Here is an 8,511-nt window from a genome sequence, read left to right on the forward strand (position 1 = left end):
TCAAAAAACCTCTTCCTTGAGCCATTTCTTCATAAGACACCTTGAGTTGATTCCTTATCATCTGACTCACTAGAGTTGTTTCTCTCCTAATTGAATGAAAGGTCTTTGCTGGCTTTGGGGAGCCTTTTGTATTCCATGTCATTTTCCTATAGTTGGGGTCATCTCAGTCCATAGAGACATTATAACAGCTTTGAACTGCAAAATAAAAGGTTCTCCATAGCAGTCCTCCAAAAACAGTCCTTAGCCTCTCTGTGAATTTGCAGCTCACAATCTCAAAACACTAATTCTTGGGCCTTTAAAAATTTAACTCAATATAGCTACAAAGCTGGAATTGCAGTCTGCATATTTCACCCTGAAAGAGTTTGTATTTGTTCATTTTTTATGTACATAGTCAAAATGAGCCACATAGATAGATAAATAGTTATTGTGTTGTAGAAACCAGGAATCAAGAAACCAAGCACCACACTCAGAGAGGTGGAGAACTCAGGTTTATTATGCTGACAGGCCCAGAGGAGTTAACACTCCAAACTCTGAGCCCCAAACAAAGAGGTTACAGAGTTTTTATAGACAGACTAGAGTGGGCAACACTAGCTGCTAATAGACTGGTTTAAACTAAAGGGGTTTCATGTGCACAGGAACAGCAGTCAAGACAGGGAGGGGGATGTCTAACCTTTACATGGACAGGCATGATTAAGCAGGTTTGCAGGGGCTGGGCAATTGCAAAGAGCAGGACAAGGGTGAATGAGATAAGATCCAGTTCCTAGTATTGTAAGTCCCCACTTTCTGAGACTACGTGACCTACACGATCCAGACTTTACAAGGAGCAAGCTGAGTTACAGAGGCAGAATGAGCAGGAGGTTATGTAAAATTTTAATTTTTGCCCCTCAATTTCAAGAGGGACTTGATGTCTTCACATTTAGAAACAGAAATGGCTAACTTCCTTTGAAAAAATACAAATAATAATACCAACAACAAAGAGAAGAACAATGACCACTTACTTGAAGTTTCAGAATAGGTATTCAACAAATATTTGATGATCAACTAATAAAGACAATGTGAGATTATAATGTAGTCCAAGTACAATATGCACACTACTGTTTATTTTTTCAATTTTTAGCCAGGATTAAAAAACACGCAAAATTTCATTAAATATGTTATTAGCTTGAGGGTTGAAAGGTTTGATTATAACTATATTTCTAACTAGAGTATTATAAACAGACAAGATCTAAGATTCTTTTAAAGCAATGATTTCTAAATGACAGTGAAATGTACAAAAATGGAGAAGGAATGAAAGATCAGTCCTAGAGACATATATCAGGGAATCATTTGCATGTGGATGATGAAGAACTAGCACTTACTTGGCACTGCAGACCAAGAGCCTAGAAAAAGTTCTGCCTCCTTCTTATCCAGTTATAATTACCTGAAGAATTTATTTTAAGAAAATATTTCAAAGAAAGAAAAAGCTGTTTACTGATGGATATTAATAAAAATAAATAAATATATAAATAAATAAGAAACAGACAACACCAAATGCTGGCAAGGATGTGGAGGAAGAGGAACTCTCATTCATTGCTGGTAAGCATACAAAATGGTATGGCCACACTGGAAGACAGACTGGCAGTTTCTAACAAAATTAAATATACTCTAACCATACCAATTCAGTGATTATGCTCTTTGGTATTTACATGAATACATTGAAAACTTATGTACAAACAAAAATTTGTATACGAATATTTATTAGCACATTTGTCCACAATCACCAAAAGTTTGAAGGACACAAATTGTCCTTTAGTAGATGAATGGATGAACAGTAATGCACCCATACAATGGAATATTATTCAATCCCCCAAAATTAGATATTAAGTTATGAAAAGACATAAAGGAACCTTAAATACATATTAGTATGTATTCACATTAATACATATTATTGAGTATTCATAATAATACGTGTTACTCACTTAAAGAAGCCAATTTGAAATGGCTGCATACCATGAGTCCCAATGATATGACATTTTGGAAAAGGCAAAAACTCTGAAGAAGGCATAAAGATCAGCTATTGCCAAGAGCTGAAGGGAATGAATAGGTGGCACTGAGGATTTTTGAGGCAGTGACGCTATTTTATATGCTATATGTCATTATAATGATAGACACATGTCTTGTGTTTGTCAAAACCCATAAAATGTTCCCTTATAGCTCAGTTGGTAAAGAATCCACCTGCAATGCAGGAGACCCCTGTTTAATTCCTGGGTCGGGATGATCCACTGGAGAAGGGCTAGGCTACCCATTCCAGTATTCTTGGGCTTTCCTTGTGGTTCACCTGGTAAAAAATCCACCTGCAGTGTGGGAGACCTGGGTTCAATCCCTGGGTTGGGAAGATCCCCTGAGGAAGGGAAAGGCTACCCACTCCAGTATTCTTGCCTGGAAAATGCCATGGACTGTGTAGTCCATGGGGTCGCAAAAAGTCAGACACGACTGAGCAACTTTCACTTTCACACTTCACATAAAATGTTCAATACCAATAATGAATCCTAACATAAACTGTAAACTGTGGACTCCGGGTGATAATGCTGTGTCAGTGTAGGTTCATCACCTCTAACAAGTGTGCTACTCTGGTGCAAGGTGTTGATAGCTGGGAAGGCTAGGGGTGCGGAGAGGTATCAGAGGGTAAATAGAAGCTGTACTTTCCATTCATAATTGTTGTGAACCTAAAACTGCTCTAAAAAATAAAGCCTATTTAAGGAGAAATAAGAAACATCCATATGATGTATCATAAGCATCAGGGTAATTAGTATACACCAGCCTAACATAAAGATTATGAGTCATATAGAAACATATGAAATGTTTTACAACACAGTAAGGAAAAGATCTAAATCCCAAGGTTTATATTTCCTATGATTACAGCTATGAAAAAAATCTATAAATAGAAATCCTTAAAGGGAACATGGACTTTTTGAGTAATTTAAGTGAAATTGGGAATATAGGTTATTTTTGTTGCTTTAAATTCTTGCAATTACTGTACTATGTTGTTCAGAATAAATGTATTTCCAAAGGAGGACCATGTTATTGGAGGGTTCATTCAGTTGGTATTTCAGTGAGAAATAATATCAATGCTCACTCTGGATAAAGTCTTACTTTATTTGAGGACTCAGAATTATAATTTTCAACAAATAGTAAAATAACATTAGCATATTATACATATTGCTGATTCACTTTGTTGTACAACAGAAACTAATGTAACACTGTAAAGCAATTCAGTTCAGTCGTTCAGTCGTGTCCAATTCTTTGCGACCTCATAAATTACAGCACGCCAGGCCTCCCAGTCCATCACCAACTCCCAGAGTTCACTCAAACTCACATCCATCGAGTCAGTGATGCCATTCAGCCATCTCATCCTCTGTCATCCCCTTTTCCTCCTGCCCCCAATCCCTCCCAGCATCAGAGTCTTTTCCAATGAGTCAACTCTTCGCATGAGGTGGCCATAGTACTGGAATTTCAGCTTTAGCATCAGTCCTTCCAAAGAACACCTAGGACTGATCTCCTTTAGAATGGACTGGTTGGATCTCCTTGCAGTGCAAGGGACTCTCAAGAGTCTTCTCCAACACCACAGTTCAAAAGCATCAATTCTTCAGTGCTCAGCTTTCAGTATAGTCCAATTCTCACGTCCAAACATGACCACTGGAAAAACCATAGCCTTGACTAGACAGGCCTTTGTTGGCAAAGTAATGTCTCTGATTTTTAATATGCTATCTAGGTTGGTCATAACTTTCCTTCCAAGGAGTAAGCATCTTTTAATTTCATGGCTAAGGCTTAAATGTAAGGTCAGAAAACATAAAGCCTTTAGAGGAAACCATGGGCAGTATACTCTTTGACATAAATCACAGCAAGATCCTCTTTGGCCAACCTCCTAGATTAATGGAAATAAAAACAAAAATAAACAAATGGGACCTAATGAAACTTAAAAACTTTTGCACAGCAAAGGAAACAATAAACAAGACTAAAAGACAACCCTCAGAATGGGATAAAATAATTGCAAATGAAGCAACTGACAAAGGATTAATCTCCAAAATATATAAGCAGCACATACAGCTCAATATCAGAAAAACAAATAGCCCAATTAAAAAATGGGCAGAAGACCAAAACAGATATTTCTCCAAAGAAGACATACAGATGGTCAACAAACACATGAGAAAATGCTCAACATTGTTCATTATTAGAGAAATGCAAATCAAAGCTACATTGAGGTATTACCACACACCAGTCAGAATGACCATTATCAAAAAAATCTACCTACACTCCCTGACCTATACAGGCCTCTGCTATGGGGGTGATGGCCAGTCCTTGTGTCTGAGTGATTCCCTGGGCCCAGCAAAGGGACCAAGTTTCCAGGTCAGCAACATTGGATGCCTTCCCTCTGCCTCTGGGAGTGGTGGGTTGGCATGAGGTGGGGTAGAAACCCAACATGGCCTGAGGCTCACTCTGGAAATTGTGGGGAAAGGGAAGGGAGGCACTGCCTTAGCTAACACCGTTGAAGTTTCTGATCTTAAAAGTCTCCACTGAATATTCTTCTCCCAGAGCCTTGAAGACAAGGGGTAACATCCCAAAATACAGACTCATTTTCCACTCTACCTTCATTGGCCGAGCAGCTGCCAAGAACAAAGGTTGCATCTCCCGATACCTGGCAAACAAATGCAGTATTGCCTCACGAATAGATTGCTTCTCTGAGGTGCCCACCAGTGTTTTTGGGGAGAAGCTTCGAGAACAAGTTGAGGAGCGGCTGTCCTTCTATGAGACTGGAGAGATCCCCCAAAAGAATCTGGATGTCGTGAAGGAGGCAATGGTTCAGGCAGAGGAAGCGGCTGCTGAGATTACTAGGAAGCTCGAGAAACAGGAGAAGAAACGCTTGACGAAGGAAAAGAAAAGGCTGGCTGCGATTGCCCTGGCTTCTTCAGAAAATAGCAGTGCCCCGGAGGAGTGTGAGGAGACAAGTGAAAGACCCAAAAAGAAGAAAAAGCAAAAGCCTCAGGAGGTTCTTCAGGAGAATGGAATGGAAGGCCCTTCTGTCTCTTTTTCCAAACCCAAGAAAAAGAAATCTTTTTCCAAGGAAGAGCTAGTTAGTAGTGATCTTGAAGAGACAGCTGGTACTGGAAGTCTTCCCAAGAGGAAGAAATCTTTTCCCAAAGAGGAGCCAGTTACTGACCCTGATGAATCAGAAAACAAGAGGGTCACCAAGAAAAAGTGGAAATTGTCTTCCAAGGAGGAGCCACTCAGCAGTGGACCTGAAGAGGCTGCTGCCAGCAAGAGCAGTGGCTCCAAAAAAAAAAGAAAATCTCCGAAAGCTATCGGAAAAGGAAAGTTAGAATGGACCCTAGTGGGGCATAACTTAACACAGGTATTCCCCATCCCATTCCCTAGAGCCGAATAAAAATAAAAACAAAACAAACAAACAACAACAAAAATCTACCTACAATAAATGCTGGAAAGAGTGTAGATAAAGGGAACCTTCTTGCACAATTGGTAGGAATGTAAATTGATGCAATCACTATGGACAACAGTACGGAGATTCCTTAAGAAACTAGGAATAAAAACTACCAAAAGACCCAGCAATCCCACTACTGGGCATGCTGCTGCTAAGTCACTTCAGTCGTGTCCGACTCTGTGTGACCCCATGGACAGCAGCCTACCAGACTCCCCCATCCCTGGGATTCTCCAGGCAAGAACACTGGAGTGGGTTGCCATTTCCTTCTCCAATGCATGAAAGTGAAAAGTGAAAGTGAAGTCGCTCAGTCATATCTGACTCTTGGTGACCCCATAGACTGCAGCCTACCAGGCTCCTCCATCCACGGGATTTTCCAGGCAAGAGTACTGGAGTGGGGCGCCACTGCCTTCTCTGACTACTGGGCATATACCTGAAAAAAACATAATTGAAAAAGATGTATGTACTCCAGTGTTTATTGCAGCACTATTTACAATAACTAGGACATGGAAGCTACCTAGATGTCTGTCAACAGATAAATGGATAAATAAGGTGTGGTACATATATACAGTGGAGTATTACTCAGCCATAGACAAAAAATGAATTTGAGTCAATTCTAGTGAGGTGAATGAACCTAGAGCCTGTAATACAGAGTGAAGCATGTCAGGAAGAGAACCAAATATTATATAGTATCACATATATATGGAATGTAAAGAAATGGTACTGATGAACCTATTCACAGGGCAGAAATAGAGACGCTGACACAGAATACAGACTTGTGGACACAGTGTGGGAAAGAGAGGGTGGGATGAATTTGAGAGAGTAGCATTGAAACAACATACATTACCAAATGTAAAATAGCTAGCTAGTGGGAAGTTGCTATATAATACAGAGTGTGCAACCCACTACTCTATAACAACCTCGAGGGATGGAAGGGAGTTTCAGGAGGAATGGCACATATGTATGCCTATGGCTGATTCATGCTATTGGATGGCAGAAACCAATACAACATCATAAAGCAATTATCCCCCAATGAAAAAAAAATTTAAAGATCTAAGTTGTCACATAAATATAATATAATTTTATGTGAAAAAATAAATCAGGGAAGGAAAATAGGAAATGCTTGGTGAGAACAGTGTATAAATTTAAGTGAGATGTGAAGACTTATTGAGAGAGATGGTCTCTAACATTACAATATATTCATTTACTACTCATGTATTCATTTGCTCAACCCTACTTTACTTTTGTTTTATTTTGAAGAAAAAAAAGCTTCAGAATAAGTCAAAGAATAGTAAAATGAATAACCTCATAGTTTTCACCTGGAGTCCTCAATTATTAACATTTTGACACATTTGCTTTCTTGTAAAACTGTTTTTGCTTTGTTTGTTGGTATAGGATATCATATGTTTCATTATCGCCTGCTTCACTAAAGAGTTTTAGTTGCTTTAAACAATAATGATTTATTATTTCACATGACTCTGTAGTCTGAGATTTAGGCAAGTTCAACTGGTTTTTCTATTTGGTGTACATGACACTAGCTGAGTTCACTCATGGCTGCATTCGGATGAGAGTTAACTGAGACAAGAATATCCAAAATGACCTCTCACTTCATGGGACCTTTCTCCATGTGGTCATCAATCACTTGGGAGTGTAGCCTGAATTTCTTAAAATATAGAAGTTGGGATCCAAGAGCAAAGGCTGAAGGTTCTTGGATGAGGAAACTTAAACTCAAGCCAAAAACCTTGCCTGGGAATGGATACTGTCTTGCTTCTGCTGCAGTCTATTGTCAGAGCAATTCACAAGGCTGGCCTAGGTTCAGGGACTAGGGAATAAACTTTGCTTCATAATGGAAGGAGAGGGAAAGAATTTGTGGCCATTTCAATTCTATTATATCAAGGATCAGTCATTGCATTAAGTTGTTGCTTTGCTGTAAGCAACTTTAATTTATTTTTTTGTTGTTGTTGTTTTTGTTTTTTAAATTTTATCTTATTTTTAAACTTTACATAATTGTATTCGTTTTGCCAAATATCAAAATGAATCTGCCACAGGTATACATGTGTTCCCCATCCTGAACCCTCCTCCCTCCTCCCTCCCCATACCATCCCTCTGGGTCGTCCCAGTGCACCAGCCCCAAGCATCCAGTATCGTGCATCGAACCTGGACTGGCAACTCGTTTTATACATGATATTTTACATGTTTCAATGCCATTCTCCCAAATCTTCCCACCCTCTCCCTCTCCCATAGAGTCCATAAGACTGTGCAACTTTAATTTAGAACAGCTTTTTTTTTTTTTTCATTTTTAGACAATATATTTCAATCAACTGTATTCATTATTCTTTGTGATGCTCAAATGATCTCACAATTGGCTAGTAGGTCCTTCCTTGACTTCTATGTGCATTAAACATATATTGACTTCTATGTTCATTAAATATAGGGTTTAATATATGTTCATTCATTAGAAGGACTGATTTTGTCATTGGAAGGGCTGACGCTGAAGCTCCAATATTTTGGCCACCTGATGTGAAGAGCTGACTCCTTGGGAAAGACCCTGATGTTGGGAAAGATTGAAAGCAGGAGGAAAAGGGGGCAACAGAGGATGAGATGGTTGGATGGCATCACCAACTCAATGGACATGAGTTTGCTGAAACTCTCAGCAAACTTTGGGAGATAGCAAAGGACAGGGAAGCCTGGTGTGCTGCAGTCCATGGAGTCACAAAGAGTTGGACACAACTTAGCAAATGAACTGAATTAAATATATGTAATTTATAAATTCTAAAAAAGATGTTCTGCACATGCCATGCATTGTTTTCTTATTCTTTTTAAAGTGTTGAACACACACAGAATAGCTTTTCACAATATTATCTTCTTTTCATTTGTAGACAAAGACAATGTCAAAGTTTTTATATGTATGGGGGAAAAAAGAACAAATAATAGTGTTGAACACACACAGAACAGCTTTTCACAATATTGCCTTCTTTTCATTTATAGACAAAGACAATGCCAAAGTTTTTATATGTATGGGGGGAAAAAAAGAACAA

The 8,511-nt window shown here is 38.9% G+C and overlaps 1 non-coding gene across 1 annotated transcript; it reads left to right on the plus strand.

Moving 5' to 3' along the window:
- Positions 1-4,271: 4,271 nt before the first annotated feature.
- Positions 4,272-4,354, plus strand: LOC112577879. Its single transcript, XR_003102081.1, has one exon. It is a non-coding gene; the product is annotated as a small nucleolar RNA SNORD86 (small nucleolar RNA).
- Positions 4,355-8,511: the final 4,157 nt, after the last annotated feature.

Source organism: Bubalus bubalis, chromosome 11 (genome assembly GCF_019923935.1).
Source record: "Bubalus bubalis isolate 160015118507 breed Murrah chromosome 11, NDDB_SH_1, whole genome shotgun sequence".
Lineage (NCBI taxonomy): Eukaryota > Metazoa > Chordata > Mammalia > Artiodactyla > Bovidae > Bubalus > Bubalus bubalis.